Source organism: Triturus cristatus, chromosome 5_1 (genome assembly GCF_964204655.1).
Source record: "Triturus cristatus chromosome 5_1, aTriCri1.1, whole genome shotgun sequence".
Classification (NCBI taxonomy): domain Eukaryota; kingdom Metazoa; phylum Chordata; class Amphibia; order Caudata; family Salamandridae; genus Triturus; species Triturus cristatus.
The window spans coordinates 37,608,417-37,628,460 of record NC_140587.1 but is presented as its reverse complement, the minus strand read 5'-3'; positions in this window follow the sequence as shown (position 1 = coordinate 37,628,460).

Here is a 20,044-nt window from a genome sequence, read left to right as displayed (position 1 = left end):
CAGGGTAGAAGGATGTCCCATCTTCGCCTGAGCTTTTCAGGTAATCCTTTAATCATACCCTTTAGGGTCTTGTTGAATCTCTCAACAAGCCCATTGCATTGTGGGTGATAAGGGGTGGTGAACTTGTAGTTGACACCACATTCCTTCCACATAGCTGTCAAGTATCCTGACATGAAGTTGGTACCTCTGTCAGAAACTACCTCCTTAGGAAACCCCACTCTGGAGAATACTCCCAGCAGGGCCCTGGCCACAACAGGTGCTGTAGTGGTCCTAAGGGGAATTGCCTCTGGATACCTGGTGGCATGATCCACTACCACCAGTATAAATCTGTGCCCAGATGCAGTGGGAGGATCCATGGGACCCACTATGTCTATTCCCACTCTTTCAAAGGGGACCCCCACCACAGGTAGTGGTATTAGGGGGGCCTTTGTTGTGCCACCTGATTTGCCACTGGCTTGGCAGGTCACACAGGAGCGACAAAACTCCTTGGTATCTTCATTCATGTGAGGCCAGTGAAAGTGAGGGACAAGCCTGTCCCAAGTCTTGTTCTGGCCTAAGTGTCCTGCTAAAGGAATATCATGGGCCAAGGTAAGAAGGAAGCCCCTAAATTGCAGAGGTATAACCAACCTCTTGGTGGCACCAGGCTTGGGGTCTCTAGCCTCTGAATAAAGGAGCCCTTCATCCCAATACACTTTATGGGTACCTTGAGCATTCCCAGCAGCCTCAGCAGCAGCCAGCTGTCTGAGGGGTTCAAGAGAGGGACAGGATAACTGAGCCTGCCTCAAGTCAGCCCTTGAAGGTCCCCCTGTCCCCAGAAACTCAACCTGATCAGGTTCAAGCTCTTCAGGGACAGTTCCTTCAGGGTTCTCCAGATCAGCTTCCTGGGAAGGTTGATCATCACTCTGAGGCAGGGGGGAAGGCACAGCCTTGACCCTCCTGTTCTTCTTCTTGGTAGGTGCTTGGTCCATTGTTCCAGGATCCAAGACCTGAGGTTCAGTAAGGCACTTTTTGGCCTGTGACCTGGTCACAGCAAGGACATGTGATGATATACCTAACATCTCTGCATGAGTCCTGTACTCCACTTCTGACCATAGAGAACTCTCTAGGTCATTGCCCAACAAACATTCTACTGGGAGGTCTGCACTAACCACAACCCTTTTGAGGCCAGTTACCCCTCCCCATGAGAAGTTAACAACTGCCACACTATGTGAAGTAGTGGCATTGCTGGCATTGGTCACCAGGTAATTCTCACCTGGTATGTACTGTCCAGGGTCCACAAAGCCTGGTGTCACCATAGTGACACTGGCACATGTGTCCCTGTAGGCTTGAGCCACTTTTTCATTAATTAAAGGAGTCTGTCTGTACTTGCCCAGGTTACTGGGGCTCACAGTCAGGGACAAATCAATGTCCCCATCACAGATCAAGACTGCCTGTGTCGGGGGAGGAGCCTAGCGCGCAACCAAGATGGCCGCGTAGGTGCGAGGCTCCCGAGGACCTCCGCAACCTCCTACGTTTATCCTGTCTTCATCCTGCCTCGGTTGAGGGGACTGTGTCGGTGAGCCTGAGCCGAGGTGGTACCCGTTCCCCGTTCTCGAATCGGACTTCGGGTACCGGAGTGAGCACCGATTGAAGTTTGCGGCCTACTTCTCGCCGGACCCCGGATTTGCGCTGGGGGGTGACCCAGTGGCAAAGTGAACAACAACGGCGGGCTGGGCCTGGCGAGTCGCGTACCCCGCACTTTCGCTTTCACTTTCGCACCCCCTTGCCGTCTCTGCAAGTGAGATCGCGGAGCTCTTTGTGTTGGTGTGGCCTCGCTGGGAGACCCTGCCTGCCTGCCGGCTGTGACCCAGCCCGCCGACCTGGGGTGGCCCCCGGAGCTCGTGGCCTTGATTGCTTGCCCTCTACGGCGTAGCTGGTGCGGGTGTGAGACCCGTGGCGATGGCCACGAAACAAGATGGAGATCGGTCGAAGACCAAGTCGACCTGGCGTGGCGCCGTACATCAGGCCAACATCATGGACCGCTATACCCTCCAGAAGGGATCTCCCGGCGGACCGCACAAGTCCTCTGAGGGCCCCCCTGATGCCCCAGATTTGCCCACGGATCTGACTCTGCACGACGTCATGGGCGCCATTGCTGAGATGAAGGCCTCGGTGGGCCAGCGGTTTGACACCTTGGCGCATAAGATCGACGCGGTCCTCGTGGATGTCGGCCTGGTGAGGGCTGATCTCTCCAAGACTAACGACCGGGTTGATTCTTTGGCCCAAACCGCGTCGGGCCTCACGACTGAGGTGGCGGCCCTCCAAACGGAGGTGCACCGACTTCGTCAGGCGAGTGCGCTTATGGATCGGCGCCTGGAGGATTCCGAGAGTCGGGCCCGGAGGAATAACATCCGCATCATCGGAGTACCCGAGGGACGGGAGGAGGCGGCGGCGGATCTTTTTGTAGAGGACCTGATCGCTACCCATCTCCAGCCTCGGGGACTGAGTAAATTCTTTGCCGTGGAGAGGGCCCACAGAGTTCCCGGGGGAAGGCCGAAGGTCGGAGCCCCTCCGAGGCCTCTCATTGCCCGGATTTTTAACTTTCGGGACAGGGACGTGATCTTGCAAGCCTCCAGACTGCAAGGGCCGATTAAGCTGGAAGATATGGAGGTGAACTTTTATCCTGATTTTACCCAAGCGGTCCAGAAGCAGAGACTGAGTTTCCTGGGCGTCAAGCGCCGGCTCCGGGACATGAACTTAAAATACGCCATGCTCTTCCCGGCCAAGCTGCGGGTAGAGGTGGATGGTCGCACGCACTTTTTTGATTGTCCCGAAGCGGCCGGGGACTGGCTGGACACTCTGTCCGGGGGTAGTGATCGAGATGGTGGGGGGGGGCGGCGGGAGGAGACGGCCCACTGGATCGGGACTGAGGGGTTGATATTGGGCCTCACTCTGGACGACTATGATGCCACTTTCAACCAAGCTGCTGTCTTTGTTCTTTCCCCTCCCTTGGAGGTTGTGTGGGGTCTAGAAGGGGTACTCTTTCCTCCTCTAGGGGGTCTAGCTAGTTTCATTATATAGGGGCGGCAGGCACACTGCAAGTTGGGGGGGCTGTCTGGGCTCATGCAGGGGTGCAGGGAGGGGGGAGTTTTGTTGGGGCGGGTGGGTGGGGGTGGGGTGTTGTTCGTTTACACCACAAGGCAAAAGTATCGTTGTGTTATTTCTAAAGTGCTCTCTGGGGGACGAGTGATGGCTTCTGTTTATGATGGGGGGTAGGGGACTGAGTCTGTTGTCCTGGAATGTTAATGGATTGGGGGACAGGATAAAACGAGGTGTGGTCCTGCAGTTCTTGAAGCGAATTTCGCCCGATATAGTTTTTCTGCAGGAGACACACCTCATTGGCAACTCCTTTTGTGCTATGAATCGACGGGGCTACCGCCTTGTGGCCCATTCGGGCTTCACGTCTGGTTCAAGGGGTGTGGGCATTATGGTTAAGAATTCGCTCCCGTTAGAGATTGATGAGGTGCTCCATGACGACAGGGGACGTTACACGGTTTTGGTGGGTAGACTGGAGGGCAGAGTGGTCGTTTTCGTGTCTGTCTATGTCCCGCCGGGGCTGCAGACGACCACCTTTGCGGATCTGGGGCGCCTCCTCCTTGGCCTTCCGGAGGAGATTCTAGTGGTGGGGGGGGATTTTAATGCTGTGGTTTCCGGAACTGTGGATCATCACCCCCCTAGGGATCTCCCCCGTGCCCAGGCGTGGTTGTCTGGCCTCTTGGATACCTTGGGGCTGGTGGATTGTTGGCGTCTGAAACATCCCACGCAGCTACAGTACACCTTCCATTCAGGGGCTCATGGTAGTCTCTCACGGCTAGATTATGTCCTGGTTCCGGCGGCGCATGTGGGGAGGATTTGCCATTTGGCACGGGGTATTTCGGACCACTCCCCGCTCTTGTTGCACTTTGATATTCTTCCGATGGGAGAGGGTAGGGTGGTCCCGATTAATCCCTGGTACCTGCGTGACCCCACCATTCGCGCAGAGCTGGTTAAATCCCTTAAGCGCTACTTTGACAAGAATGTGGGGTCTGTGTCATCGGCGGTCTCACTGTGGGAGGCGTTCAAGACGGTACTCCGGGGTGAGGCATTGTCCCTTATTTCCCATTCCCGGAGGCGCGAGCGGGAGGAGGTGACCCGTGTTGAAGCTGAGATAACCGAGCTGGAGGGTGATCTAGAATGTGGGGTGACGGATGACAAATTACATGTTCTCCGACTCAAGCAAGCGGCCTATAAGGCCCTCGTCACGGAGGCGGCCAGGGGCCTCAGTAGAGAGCAACAGGGGAGACTGTATGATGTGGGTGATAAGGCTGGTAAATTGATTGCGTGGCTGGACAAAAAGGAGAGAGCGAGTCGAGTTGTCCCGTTGCTTGAGAAACAGAATGGTGTGTGTGTCACTGAACCAGAAGAAATTGTCTCCTGCTTTGCAGACTATTTCCGTGGGGTGTATTCCCCGGTGTCCTCCCGCTCTGAAGAGGATTCCCATGCCCTGCTCAGGGATATCGCGCTGCCTTCCCTTTCGGAGGAGGACAGAGTGTCGTTGGACGCCGCTCCAACTTCCGAAGAAATTGCCCTCGCCATACGCTCGGTCGCTTCCGGCAAGGCCATGGGTCCTAATGGTCTTCCCATCGAGTTGTATAAACTGCGACCGGATACGCTGGCGCCGCATCTCCGTGCTATGTTCCTTGCGGCCCACTCGGCGGGTTCCCTCCCACTAGACCAGCATCTAGCTACTATCGTGGTTATCCATAAGGAGGGGAGGCCACGGGACCGGGTCACATCCTATCGGCCTATTTCGCTATTGAATGCGGAGCCCAAAATTCTCGCCAAGGTGTTGGCCAATCGGCTGGTCGGCGTAGTGTGCGACTTGATTCACCAGGATCAGTCCGGCTTTATCCCTCATCGCAACACAGCGCTTAACCTGCGGCGTTTGCATGGGGTGCTCGCACGTGTCCCGTTCATACGGGAGCCGGCCATTTTGGCGTCCTTGGACGCCACTATGGCGTTTGACACACTTGAATGGCCATATATTTGGGCGACGCTCGCGAAGTTTGGGTTTGGCCCAGGATTCATCGGTTGGGTAAAATTGTTGTACTCTGGCCCGCTGGCGCAGGTGGTTGTGAACGGTAGAGTCTCAGCTCCGTTTGAGCTGGGCAGGGGCACGCGACAGGGCTGCCCATTATCACCGCTCCTCTTCGCGCTTGCCCTGGAGCCCCTGGCGGAGTGGCTGCGGTGGGAACCTTCTATTCGTGGTCTCCGCTGGTCCCCCGAGTATGAGGACCGCGTATCTCTATACGCTGATGATATTCTCCTGTACCTGGCTTCCCCACGTAAATCACTGATAGTACTGGTCGATGTATTGCATTCATTTGGCCTTAACTCCGGCCTTGTCATCAACTGGGCTAAATCGTGCGTGTATGTTCTCTCTGGGGAGGATCCTATCCTTCCGCGGGGCTGTCCTATCCAGATCGCCCCGTGGGGATTTAGGTACCTGGGTGTCTTCATTACCCTGGACGCGGAGGCCCGATATAGTCAGAACTTGCTTCCCCCCCTCCAGCGCCTGAAGGAGGATGTCGCGCGTTGGAGGCGCTTGCCGCTCTCGCCGCTCGGCCGGGCGGCATTGTTTAAGATGATGTCGCTGCCGCGTTTCCTGTACGCTCTGCAGAACACAATGGACGTCGTCCCGGCGCGCTACTTTCGCGAGGTGGAGAGTTTGCAGCGCCGACTGTTCTGGGAAGGTAGACCGCGTATCGCCCTGGCGAAGCTGACGCTCCCGTGGTATGACGGGGGGATTGCCCTCCCGGATATCAAACGGTATTATTGGGCCTCCCAGCTGGCTGCGATTAATCAAGGCCTGTACGGGCCCGCTCTAAACCCGGCCTTTGAAATGGATAAGATGTTACTGCCGGGTGGTGATTATAACCGAGCGCTTTACTCCAGCTCGCTTGACGCACGTCTGACGGGCCCCACGCGTGTCATGGTACGAGTGTGGCACGCGGCTAACAAGGCGATGGGGTGGAAAGATCGTTTGACCCGGGCGTCGCCACTATACGCATCTGAGCAGTTGGGCTCCCTGTGGACCTCGAAGGGCTTTGAGAAGTGGGACATGATAGGCATCAGCAGGGTGGGTGATCTCTGGATGAGGGGGGGATTCAAAACGTTCGAGATGCTGCGGGCAGAATTCCAGTTGCAGGACAGGGAGTACTTTCGGTATATGCAGATCCGTCACGCGCTATGCTCCGTATTCCCGGACGTTGCCTCCATTCCGGAGTATTCCCCTCTGGAGGATAGAGTGCTAGATGGACATGTACCGGACAGCACGATTTCATTAATCTATAAAAAACTTATCAATGACCGCTCGGGGACTGCTGACTAACCTTCGTGAGGCTTGGGTTGCCGATGGATTGGAGCTGGATGACGAGGACTGGGTTTCTGCGGTGGCCTCCCCGAAAGAGGTGGCCATACCGGCCCGCCTTCGCTTCGTCCAGCTCAAGATACTCCATAGGGTCTATGTTACGGGGCCAAGGCTACTGCGTATGGGCTATGCTGTGGACGGGTTGTGTAAGCGTGGGTGTGGTTCTTTGGGGACCTTTCTCCATATTTTGTGGGACTGCCCGGAGGTGGAGCGATTCTGGCGTGGTGTGCATGAGGTCCTGCGGGTGGTTACGCGTGTGTCGCTGCTGCCCGAAGCGAGGAGATGCCTTCTGAATGTGTGGGAGCCAACCGACTACTCGATGCCGCAGACGTGGTGGGTGACTCTGGGATATATGGTGGCCAAACGCGACATTGCTCAACTGTGGGGTTCCCAGAGGTCGCCGACTGTCTCGGCATGGAAGGATAACATGGATTGGTGCATGTTTCGGGAAAAGGTAGTGTATGTTGCGAGAGGTAAGCCTGGGACATGGGTGAAAGTATGGGGCCCCTGGAACGCCTACCGCGGGGGAATCTGTACCCCGCCGTTATTGCCCGATCCGTCACCGGCCCCGTCCCCTTAGCCAGTTTATCTCCCCGGTTCCGGGCACTGAGTCCACCTAGTCCCCGTCCTGACCTTTTCCCCCCCTTGATACTCCTATGGATTGGTAGGGTCCCCCCTCTAGGGGAGCGCATGCTGCTGTTTCCGATTGTGGTTTGCCTTGTGGATTTTTTATTTTTTTTGTTGTTATTTATATTAAAATGAAACCGTTATGTGGGGTCCGGATGGTGTGGCTACCACCGCTTCTAACTCCTGTGCATCTCCCTTTGCCGCGGCATGCGTGCTATTGTTCGTATCACATGCTCCTCTTGCTTGCTAGCGGCCGGCCTGAAGGTTGTAGGCCCATCTTTGTATACTTTTTGAATTTTGTAATAAACGGTTTCAAAAAAAAAAAAAAAAAAGACTGCCTGTGTCAGGGTTCTGTCTAAGTCAGAATCTCCTTCAGTTCCCATAGTGATTCCCACTACACCCTTTGTCTGGGGACCAACACTGCTAACAGTAGTACTGGGAGCAGGTGCCTTAGGGGCAACAGTGTTGGGGGCTCCACCCTTTTTACAATCACTAGTCCAGTGAGTTGTATTCTTGCAATGATTGCACCAGGGTTTCTTTTGACCTTCTTTCTTCTTTCCCTTGGATCGTTGTTGGGACCCACCCTCCTTAGCAGTAGTTTGGGGCCCTGTTGAAGACTTCTGGTCTTTAGAGTTCTGATCTCCACCCTTTTGGTCTGTTTTCTTCTGATCACCCCCTTGGCCCTGGTTCTGGTTCTTTTGCTTAACCCTGGTTCTGACCCATTTGTCTGCCTTCTTTCCCAATTCTTGGGGAGAGGTCAGATCAGAGTCAACCAAGTGTTGATGCAGTTGCTGGTTTTGACAGTTATTTAAAATCTGTTCTCTCATCATCAAATTGTACAATCCTGTATAATCAGATACCTTACTTCCCACAACCAACCCTCCAAAGCCTTAGTGGCACATTCAATGTATTCAGACCAGTCCTGAGTCTGTGTCTTCTGGGTGTCTCTGAACATTAACCTGTACTGTTCAGTGGTTAAGCCTAACCCATCAACTAGGACACTCTTCAGGGCTCTGTAGTTTCTGACATCCTCCTCCCTAACAGTGAGGAGTCTGTCTCTTCCTTCAAAGGAGAGCCAGAGGATTGCTGCCCACTGGTCTTCAGGAACCTGCTACACTTTGCAGGCTCTCTCAAGAGCAGTCATCCATTTGTGGATGTCATCCCCACTTTTGTAGGGGGGCACAACCTTAGACAGGTTCCTATTATCAAAGACCCTATCTTTGTCCTTAGGGACAATGCTGCCACCAGTGGGTATAGACCCACTCTCTCTAGGTTGCCTAGCTTTGTTCAGTTTCTCTTCCATCAGGGCTACCTCTAGCTCCTGCTTCCTGATCCTCAGCTGGGCTTCCTGCATTCTGGCCTCATGTTCCCTCCTCTGAGGGGTGGTCATCCTTCTCCTGGAGTGACCTTGAGAGCCTCTAGAGGCATGAGAAGCATTAGATTCACCTGAGTGATTCCTTTGCCTCCCAGACCCCTGGTTAAGTCCACTGGGGAAATCCAATGGGATGATCCCATTGTCAGTCCCCAATAGCCTTAGTTTAGCTGGGCCAAGTATAACACTTGGCACTGGGCTAGTTCTCCCTTCATCCTCACTACTTTCTGTATCCTCCCCACTTTCCTCCTCTGTAGTATGATTCTCATCTAAGGGATGGCTATTGGAAAGGGGTACTTCAGTAGCATCTTCAGAAGGGGGGCCTCCTGTTCCTGTCCCTAAGGGGCCTAACTGGGAGGCTTTCCTGAGAGCTTTCTGATCTTCATCAGCCTGTAAAAGCTCTCTGAGTTCAGCAGAAGTAGGATTCTTGGGCTGTTTAAGGCCCCTGATATTTGCCAACTGCCTGAGCTCATTTTGATTAAGGGTAGCAAAGATGGATGGTGCCCTCTGGGGGTCACTCTCAACAGAGATGGGTACAGTGGACCCCTCTGCCCCAGCCATTGCTCTTAAGTGTGGGTGGATGTGTTGCAATCTACCTACACTTGGGTTTACCTACTAAACCTATCTAGTAGTTGTAGTCAGGGTGTGCTACTCCCTTTGCTCTACAACACTAAGTTCAGTAGAACTTAAGTATATCTAATCTTGTTTTATATGTACCTATAGGTACCTATGTGATCTTTCAATTGGTAACCAAGAGATTACAATGGTAAAACACAGCAAGCTCAAATCCAACCGCTGCTCACCAATGTGAGAAGTTGGCCTGGTATATGATGTTCACTAGTTAAAGTGACCACCTTGTACCATGCCAAGCAACCCTTATGGTGTGGTTGTAAGTCAACCTTTTCGGACTAGCTGCCCTAGTGGTAGCGTAGGCTAAGCAGTCTTTGAGGCTAAACTCGTGAAGCGTGTTAAGCCAGCTGTTTTACCAAATGTAACCCCCTTTTATACCAATGAAAGGACACCACACAGATATATATTCAAAATATATATGTATTTATTTCTCAAAGTAACCCCTAGTCTCTTTATGAGCACAGGAGCACAAATCGTCAAACAAGATTACAGTAGAATACACAGAAGTTGCACTTTATATGGATAGGCCCTGGTGGCCGCTCAAACCATATACTAAAATAGTGGTATAAGTACCACGAACAGAAAAGGGAAAAGGCCTAGGGCCTCTAGAATCGCTGGGCCTACAAGGAGCTAACTTTAGTTAGTGACCAGGAGGTCCACGGGTTGCGTGTGCAGAGCAAATAGTCACACGCGTGCTCCCATAGGTTTTCAATGGGTGCGTAAAAAGTACAAAGTTACTGCAAAAAGGATCTTCCGGATGGACTATGACCTCAAGATTGGAAACACAGACACTAGAGATGTTACTCTACACTTGGGCACCGGAGTGCCAGCTTTACCTCACCCACAGGAAGCGGGTGCATAGGTGTCGAAGTGCGTCGGGTTTCTTCTATCGGGTCAATGGAGCCTGTGGACAAAGATGCTGCAGGCGGTCGGTCCGGAAGGGATGCGGTGGATCCAGGGGTGGATCGGAGTTGTAGAAGACCTGTAAGCAGAGGGGACAGTGTTCACAGTCACTAGCCAGTGACCAGCGTGGCACCAGGTGGGTACCAGGCGATGTCGGGTGCAAACAGGAAGAAAGGTGTAGCTTGTCTCTGCAGCCACATGGTCCCTGAAGGTCGACGACGTCCAGGAGTCGGTTCACGAGCTGTCCCACGCAGGCTCTCGCTGTCGGCGGTGTCGGCGACTTGATCGAAGCAAACAAGCCTTGGCAAAAGCAATTGTTGTGGAAAACGAAATAAGCTGATGGTTCTGACCAGCAAGGTCAGAGGGACTGCTCCTTTGGAGGGGAGCAAGGGCCAGTCAGGAGCAACCAGACCAGCAGTGTAGTTCTTGAAGTTCGTCACCAAGATGGCCACTAGCCAGCGGGCCAGCAACCGGTTAGGCGCGTCAAGTGGCAAAATGCAGAAGGGCCCCACGCAGATCGTGGAGATGCTGGAGGGCTCACCTTTGGTGCAGATGCTGCTCGAGGGTTGGGCTTCTCAGATCCCAAAGCACAACTTGGAGGGGGCCTCGGTTGTTGCACTTGCAGCTTGTCGTGGTCGTTTCAAGATGGCTGGCTCCACGTGTCTCGTTGCCTCCACGGGTCTCCTCTTTTCAGGGACTGTGGATCGGGCGGTGAGAGGTCTGGGGGTCCAGGTCTTGTCAGTCTCTGGGCTCGGGCTCCGGCGGGAGGCGGCGGCAAAGCAGACGTTGATTCGCTGGATGGTGCTTGCGTTAGCAAGGTGGTCACTCCCTGACCACAGGGGAGATTTCCTTCAGTCTTCTGTGCAGCAGAATGTCGAAGTTCCCGTCTTCTTCTTAGTTTCAAGTTGATTCCAGGATGTCTGAAGTCTTAGGACACAGCTCCTACCTTTAAGCGGATTCTAGGGGCCGGACTACCTGCTAGGTCCCTCCCTAAGGGTGGGACCAGGAAGGGGGGTGGTTACACCCCCAATCCTTTGTCCAGCTCGCCCCAGGCCCGGGACTGGTGTGCCCCAGGACCGGATGGAACTGGCATATGCACCGAGGCTCCTTGTGAGCCACAGGCATGTCTGGTTTCTTTCAAGCCCTACCTGACCAATACACAAAATCCTGTCTGGGGTGGTGCACGCACCTCCCCTGGCAGGAAACCCTTTGTCCACACCTCCCAAGCTGGAAGGACTCCCAGCAGCAGGAGGGCAGACTTGTGTCTGTGGTGGCAGCATCCATTTTGTGGAGCTGAGGCTATGTCTGATTTTACCCGGGTTTCAGGTACTGTACATGTCGTGTCCCTCTAGAAGGGTGGAATGCTAACCCCGTCACCAGAATTGGCGAGGGGTTAGTATTCCAATTCGTATGACACCTTACTCGACATGTTTTGATAAAGCCAAACCAAAGATAGCATTTAACCACGAGGTTCATAATGCACTTAAGAGTATATGGTATGACGATATCTGGAAACAGTAGAAGGAAGTTGTTCCGACCACTGCAGACAGGCTCAGCTCATGCCAGAGCACCATCTCACATGGAACCAAGCACTCTGCCTTCAGGATTGTTAAGGCCTGCCATAGGAGTGACTTATAGGTTAACATGTGTCCCATTTAAGGTTAGGTATAGGTATACTACACCTAAGTAAGAGGTGGTTACACCAACTTACCCCAGCTGAGTGATCAGCCAGTTGTGTCAAATTTGTTAGGCCAGGCCAGGGGTGGCACAATACATGCTTCAGCCCCTGGTAGGCCTTAGATACACCAATGCCCTGGGTACCTAGTGTACACTGGTACAGGGGCTCACAGGGTGATCCACTTCCAATTGGTTATGCACCTAGGGTGCATAGTGTAAATTTAGTAGAAAGAACAGCAGGCTGGGGGTCTGATTGGCAGGCCCACAGCCTCAATATGTCAAAAACCAGTGAAGCAAAAAGCAAAAATTTGGGGTGACCATAGGATAGCAGACCCTACTCTCCTACAACAAATGAAACCTTAAACACTCCTGTTTTGTTATATATATATACGGACCCGTGATCAAGGTGCGGCTGCACAGAAACGCGTTGGGGGTTTGACTTGCTACATGCCAGAATAAATTTCTTTGCGTATATGGATTTGGGCTGGAATGTCTTTCTGTGTCAGCATCGACGAGAAACTTTCAGTGATTTATGAGGACTCGCGCCCTCGTTTCAGCCCGCCGCCATTTGTGGCAGAGAGACCCGCGAATTTGCTTTTTGAAATATATATATATATATATATATATATATATATATATATATATATATATATATATATATATATATATATATATATATATATATATATATATATATATATATATGTATATATATATATATATTCAAACACACCTGGTCCTCAGCTAGTGAGTAACGTCCGTTACACCCACCTCCACACCAAGGAACCACGAACCACCGATTGGAAGCAACAAGATGTTTATTGAAGCTGTAAGTCCTCTAGACGACGCGTTTCGGGCGCCACTCGCCCTTGTTCACATCAACGAGGCAAGGTAACTCAATAATTTTTTAAATAGTGATGCAAAAAACCACGTGACCACACACCATGTATAGACATAGAAGAAATATATACATATATTCAACCGTTACTATACATAATTGTTTTTAGGCGTATATACAAATTTCACAACATCCATCATAACATTGGCTAAGCATTTTTTTGTTGTTTTAGCTTAGTTTTTTGTTATATAGTTGTTTGTCTCTCCTTTTGAATCCGTCTATAGAAAATGACATATTTACGCCCGTATGTTGTCCTTTTAATGTAATGTTCTATCATTCCGTGGAGACACATCAGATAGGAATATCCCGAGTTAAATCTCATGACATAGTGCGGTGATAAATTTCATGAATCCAAATTTCTATCTGTAACAAGGCAAATGGTAAAATGTATAAATATATATAAATATATTAAAAACATTAAAAGAACTGTTTCATGTAAATAACACAACTCTTATTACAAATTTTGCTGTCACACCTATCACCTATATCTGAAAAAAGTCCATTGACTATGTCCACCGATGTGCTCCCAAATGGTGTGAACTTATAGAGAAAATTTTTTTTTAATGCTCTACCATAGGACTTAAAAGATTGAAAATGGGTCATAATTTTGATATAACTATAGTGCTGATTTCTAGATTATAAGGAGCCACCTAAAAGCAAAATAATATGTGCAAATTACGCTGTGGTGTGATTGTGCTAAACGAGGGAAATATATAAAAAAGTTCATAAATGTGTCTGTATATTTAAAAGCAGCAAAAATCGAATTTTCACAAATACTTAGACCATGTTATGGACACCTTGGGTCATAATATACATAATCTATCATGTGTGAAAATTGTAAATATACAGACTACATATAGACACAATTATTGCTCCTCTCCCCCTCCTCTCAATTAGAGCGGAATTTTGAATATGTATACACAAAAATATGAAAGAGAATATAAAACAATCTATATACAATACTGAAGCGAATGCAAGGAGCTGTAAAAATTCATTTAAAGATACTGGTTCATAGGAAGTTATGTAAATCCTCAGTGTTATTCAAGCCGGAAGGGAACTTGGTATCTAATTCCAAAATGAGTTTGGATTCCAACTGTCTCAGGGCCTTTTCACGATCCCCGCCCCGGCGTTGTTTTGGAATTGCAGCTGCCACAAAATAGTTAAGACAACTGAGATCATTATTATGTGTTGATTTAAAGTGGCGGGCCACTGGATATGAAGTATCATTATTGACAATGGCACGTAGGTGCTGCAATATCCTGACATGCACCTGCAACTTGGTACTGCCCACATACCTAAGTCCACAGGTGCACGTCAGGACATATACCGCAAACTCAGTTTTACAAGTGAGATTGCCTTTAATAGCTATTTTGTCAGGACTAAAGGGGGAAAGATAATGTGTCGTATTAATACCAAATTTGCAAGCTCTGCAGGTAGAGCACTTGGTAAACCCATTTTTCGGCTGAAGCCACATTTTAGCTGTGGTTAGCTCTGGGCAGGCTTTCCCTATTTGGGTTCGCATGGAAATACCCTTCCTATATGTGACAGTTGGTTGGGGTGGTAACCTAGTTGATAATACTCCATCCGTAAGAATGATAGGCCAATGACGTTTTATAATGGCACGGATGTTCCTCTCTTGTTTGTTAAAGGCTGTGATTAATCTGGGGGCAGAATTGTCATCAGGTATCGGGTCTGCTTTCTTATTAAAAAGAGATTCCCTCGGTCTGTCCTTGGTTTTATTTAAGGCAGTTTTTAAGATCTTATCACTATACCCTCTGTCTTTGAATCTCCTGTAAGCTTCTTTTGTACATCTATCGAAGTCTTCAGTGTTATTGCAAATCCTTTTTAAACGTAAAAATTCCCCATATGGGATATTGTCAATCATATGTTTAGGATGTGAGCTGCTGGCATGTAAAGTCAGATTGCCTGCTGTTTCTTTCCTATATAGTGTTGTTGCTAATACTCCATCCTTTACATATATTTTCACATCCAAAAAGTCAACACTTTTGCTATTTATATTGGCTGTAAATTTAAGATTTGCAGAGTTAGTATTCATTTCTTCGATAAAATATGAAGCTTCCATTTCGCTACCCTTCCAGATTAAAAAAATGTCATCGATGTATCTCATCCAATATAAAACATTTTCCTTAAACACCTTTGCATGGCTAAGTTTGAGGACCTGCTCCTCCCACCAGCCAACATGCAAACATGCATAGCTAGGAGAGAAGCAGGCCCCCATCGCCACGCCTCTTTTCTGGAGATACAAATCGTTACCAAACATAAAGAAATTATTATGTAAACACCAGGAAATCAAATTTAAAAGCATCTTATTGTGGTGATACATTTCAATTGGTCTTTGGTCCACAAAGAATTTGGTCGCCCTTAGACCTGTGGAGTGCTCAATACTAGTATATAGGGACTCTATGTCTAATGTAATAAGAAGCAAGTCCTCTGACCACATAATATTTTCTATTTTAGACAAGAAGTCCCCAGTGTCCTTGATGTAGCTCGGTAATGCTTTAACATAGTCCTGTAGGAAATAATCCACATATTGCGTTATTGTTTCCCCTATGCTGTTAATGGCCGATATGATCGGTCTCCCAGGAACTGGCATTGTTTTTTTATGCACTTTGGGAATAAAATAAAGCTTGGCCATTGTGGGATGTTCTATATTAAGAAACTTGAATTCATCCATAGAAATGACCCCTTCTCTTTTCCAAGACATCAGCTCCTTCTTTAAAGTCTGTTTGGCCACATTATATTGGTTCATGGAAGTTTTCTCATAGCACTCCACATCTTGCAAATGTCTCTTGGCTTCTAAAATATAATCTTTCTGGGGCCAGATCACCACATTGCCGCCTTTATCTGATTTAGTGATAATAATTTCATGCATGTTACTCAGTTTTTTGATTAATTTGGAGTATTCAACTTCCTGCTGACTTTTGTGACGCTTTTTATGCCTAGTGCGATAATGAAGTTTTTTTATATCCTCTATGACAACTTCATGATAGATATCAATCGCATCCTTAGGCATAATGGGAATGAATTTCGATTTTGCTTTAAACGGGCTAATACCCGCTCCCAATTGCGCTATACATTCCATGCGCAGACCTTCCTGTGTGGAGCATAGATCTATCTCCAAATCTGTCCCCGTAGTTGCTTCTCTATTGAGATGTTGCATATCTCGTAAGAGAGCAGCGTCAGAGGCAGTTAAATCCTTATTAAGCGTCATTACATTAGCCTGCCTTTGATCCTGAACCGTCTGTATTTCTTTTAACCCATCCTTGATGGCGAAAAACTTTTTAAGTTTTAATTTTCTGATAAAACAGAAGACATCGACTCTAGTCTGGGAATAATTAAAATCGCTTACCGGACAAAAAGAAAGTCCCAAGCTCAATAGCTGCTCCTCAGCTTTTGATAAAATTAATGGAGAGAGGTTGATGATGGTGTTGGATTTTATTTCCTTCGCCAATACGCTTTTCTTGTTGGCGCATTTCCTCTTTTTGCGCCGCTCCCTTCTTCGTATGTTTTTACGTTTTCTGGTCTCTTGTTGTTTGGATTCCGAGGCCTTAGCGTTTGGCGTCTGTCGAACGCTAAAAAATCAATCTCCTCTCCCAAATTCAGGATCTTTGTTTGTTTCGATACTTCCAGACTAGTTGTGCTTTCACATTCTGATGATACTTCGCTGGTCAGAGAATCGCTATCGGTAATTGCATTTATAGAAGAACTTGGTCCTGCCATCATCGGTTTGCTCACATTTTGAGGGCCTGCCTGAAAGATTGCTTTCTTCGCGTTTTCATATTTACGCGCGAAAGTGAAAATACGACCTTCTTCATAGTCGTATTTGTCACGAAGGAATTTCTGTGCCTTCCGATTCTTGATTTTTTCTTCCTGTTTGTTAATTCGCTCCTCAATGTCACGTTTCGTTTTGGTAATAAACTCACTTGGTTCTAGTTTTGCCAATTGCTCTGTTATTGTGGCCATCTCTTCCAAGATTGCCAAGCGGTCTATCTCAGCATATTTTACCAAGATGCATACCAGGTTTCTCGATGCTGCTAGATTGCTTTCTCCCCATTCCTTTAACATCAGCGGGTTAGGATTTTCAAAGCTAGGAGCCAACAGGATACGCAAGCCTCTGGGAACACGGCCAACTTCAATATATTTAGTAAGTGATTTATGTTCCCACCACTTAGTTATTTCAGCTTTCATACATTTTTCCAGTTTCTTAAGTAAGTTCTTTGCATCCGTTTCTGTACTAGTATTGACAGTCTCTGTATTTTCCCGTGCAGCATGGTTATTGGGTACATCTTTAAATACTTCTTCTGCCGCAGCCTCTCGGGTGCGGACCACCTCGGCTGACATCATAGCAGGAACCAACAGCTAATATCCGACCGCAGCGTAAGCTGCAGGTCCAACGTTGCTAGAAATCACCTTCCCACCTTACAATCGTATTGCTGTGCTTACGGATCTTGGTTTATCCACGGAATCCAATGTTTGTACCGCGAAGCCGTAATCCGGTGTTACCACAGAAGCAGGATGCAATAACGTAAGGGGGTTGCCGCCAAAACTCCTTTCTCGGATCCACACGTTAGCCGGTTGAGGGAGGCAGCCACTTTCCAGGGGAGGGGGTTCGTCACAGAAGCAACCACCTTCCGTCAATTGGTATTCAAACACACCTGGTCCTCAGCTAGTGAGTAACGTCCGTTACACCCACCTCCACACCAAGGAACCACGAACCACCGATTGGAAGCAACAAGATGTTTATTGAAGCTGTAAGTCCTCTAGACGACGCGTTTCGGGCGCCACTCGCCCTTGTTCACATCAACGAGGCAAGGTAACTCAATAATTTTTTAAATAGTGATGCAAAAAACCACGTGACCACACACCATGTATAGACATAGAAGAAATATATACATATATTCAACCGTTACTATACATAATTGTTTTTAGGCGTATATACAAATTTCACAACATCCATCATAACATTGGCTAAGCATTTTTTTGTTGTTTTAGCTTAGTTTTTTGTTATATAGTTGTTTGTCTCTCCTTTTGAATCCGTCTATAGAAAATGACATATTTACGCCCGTATGTTGTCCTTTTAATGTAATGTTCTATCATTCCGTGGAGACACATCAGATAGGAATATCCAAACTCCGTTTCAAAATTGCAGGAATGTCCTCAGAGAACGGAAGCAGACCCAAAATGCGGTGAAGAATCCAATAATTTATTTAAATATAAAAAACACCATCGCCGCCATTACGCGTTTCAGCCCGTCACAGGCCTTGGTCACATGATGATATATATATATTGAAGAACCGGAATAACCCACTTACTGGGTCTCGGCGGCAGGGGAACCGCCCAAGTCTTCCATACCCTCCATACGTAGTAAAAGGAGACACAGGAGCCTTCGTCTGCAGGAGGAACCCAGATCTATTCAAATAGCCCGGGCTATGGAACAGAGTCCCAAGCTAGTCAGAGATAAAACCCAGGAGGCTGCTGCTTTACTCCGCAGCTTACAAGCCTTTTATACTTTTTCATTCCAGTCTTTTGGCTGTTAGTCCATTGTTCAATCAGGGCAGTGTTTGCAGTTGATAACCAGATCCAGACGATGTTTGTAGGTGGTGACCTGGTCAAGGCTTGGTACACAAATCATTGTTCACTCAGTGTGATCAAAGCTGGTCTTGCAGGTCATTGTTCACTCAGCTTGATCAAAGCCCGGTCTTTCAGGTCATTGTTTAATCACCCTGATCAAGGCCCAGCAGACAGACAATTGTCCAGACAACCTGATCATGGTGTCAAGGATGTTTACCAGGCTGGGAGCAGGAGATGGAAAACAAATCATTTACCCAGGGCTTGAGTGTCTCATGGCTTTCTGTTGAACTGCAAAGAACGGGGGGTTGGGCGTGCGACACTTCCTGGGCAGAAATGCAGGCTGCAAGATGGTTTTTGTCGTGTCAGTTAGAATTTTCCCAGGCATCAGCAGAAACAACCAGGTGGGTCGTGTGGAAGTGTTTTGACTCGAGATGGCAATGAAAAAACAATGGAGTCTCGGTACAAATTATGCCGATCAGAAGAACACTTTTCCTCAGACCCTCCTGTTGCCATTGAGTGGCAAAAACTTTAAGAAATGTCAATGTTCAAAAGGCCATCTGTTTCTTGTTGGAGCATCATCACCATATTGGTGTTGTGAATGTTAGAGGGTGGAGGTTTGATGGTCTGGACACACATTGTACAGTGCACTGGCAAGCACTGAAAGCACAAACAGCAGGAGACTAGGACAGCTACTCCCAAGGCAAGGAAGATGAGGACCCTCCACCCCCACTGGGAAAGGAGGCCCCCAGATCCAGCCTGTGAGGGACCAGTTGTCTTCATCCAGATGAATTTCAGAAGAAAGGCGATGCAGACGTTGGATGGCATCGTATACTGTAGGTGCGTTGTCTGGAATGTACACACAGCAGCTGAAGCCGATCAATTTACATACACCACCACGATCAGCAAGGATGACATCAAGGACCATGCGGTTTTGGAGCATTATAAGGCGGCCCGCCTGTAGCTCTTCAGTGTTGTTGGAGAGGGCACCAGCTGTTACTGTGATGGTGGCCTCAAGGACCCTGGTCAGTCCTCGTATAGCCAGACTGTTCGCCATGGTGCCCCAGAATGGAAGGAAACCTTTAAAGAAGTCCCCGGCTTCCTGGCCTGCTGTATCCTCGGCTAATATGACGCCCCTACGTGAGCGGCGCAGAGCGCCCTTCATCAACAGGTGGTAACCTCCATGGGTAGAATATGTTGGTGGAAGGAGGAAGGCCAAATAGCAGGTATCAGACCAGTTACGGGGGAGCCAAGTGTAGGCGGCTGTGCCACCGAAGAAATAGGTGTTGGGGGATGCCACCAGCTTTGGAGGAGATGTAGAGTTTAAAGTTTTAGTGATATCACAAGTACTAGTACCAACTTTCTTAGTTCCTAGGCCATGGATACAGACACGGCACTGCACTTTTATGACATTCAGAGTGTTTCGTTCATCAGGCAGTATCCTTCTGGTGCGGAATCTAGAAAATGTTCGTCGAGTGGTTGAGTTGAATACTACCATCTCACCGAGTTCATCTGGTGGTAGTAGCAATGTGGATGAGCTGGTCGGGCAAAAAGGAGCATTGGCATTGCCAGATCTGCTCCGCCAGAAGTCATCCCGAAATGTCCCAAGGACAGAATTGGCAGTACCATTGACAGTGTAGGCCTCCTGAATCAACATCCACCATGCAAGACAAGACCCAGAGATGGAAAAGGGGTAGGGAAAGAATGGGACAAGGTGTATCATGGAATGCGGCATCAGTCCACAAACCCAGCAGTTGGAAGTGTTCATGATCAGCTGATGGTGATGCAACATTTGGATGAAGGTGTTATTGAAGAATTCTGCACGGCGGGGTAATTCGTGGGCTGGTAGCGTGTAATACTGGTGCTCTGCAGGAGTCGGTGTAGGAGTTGGTGAGGTAAC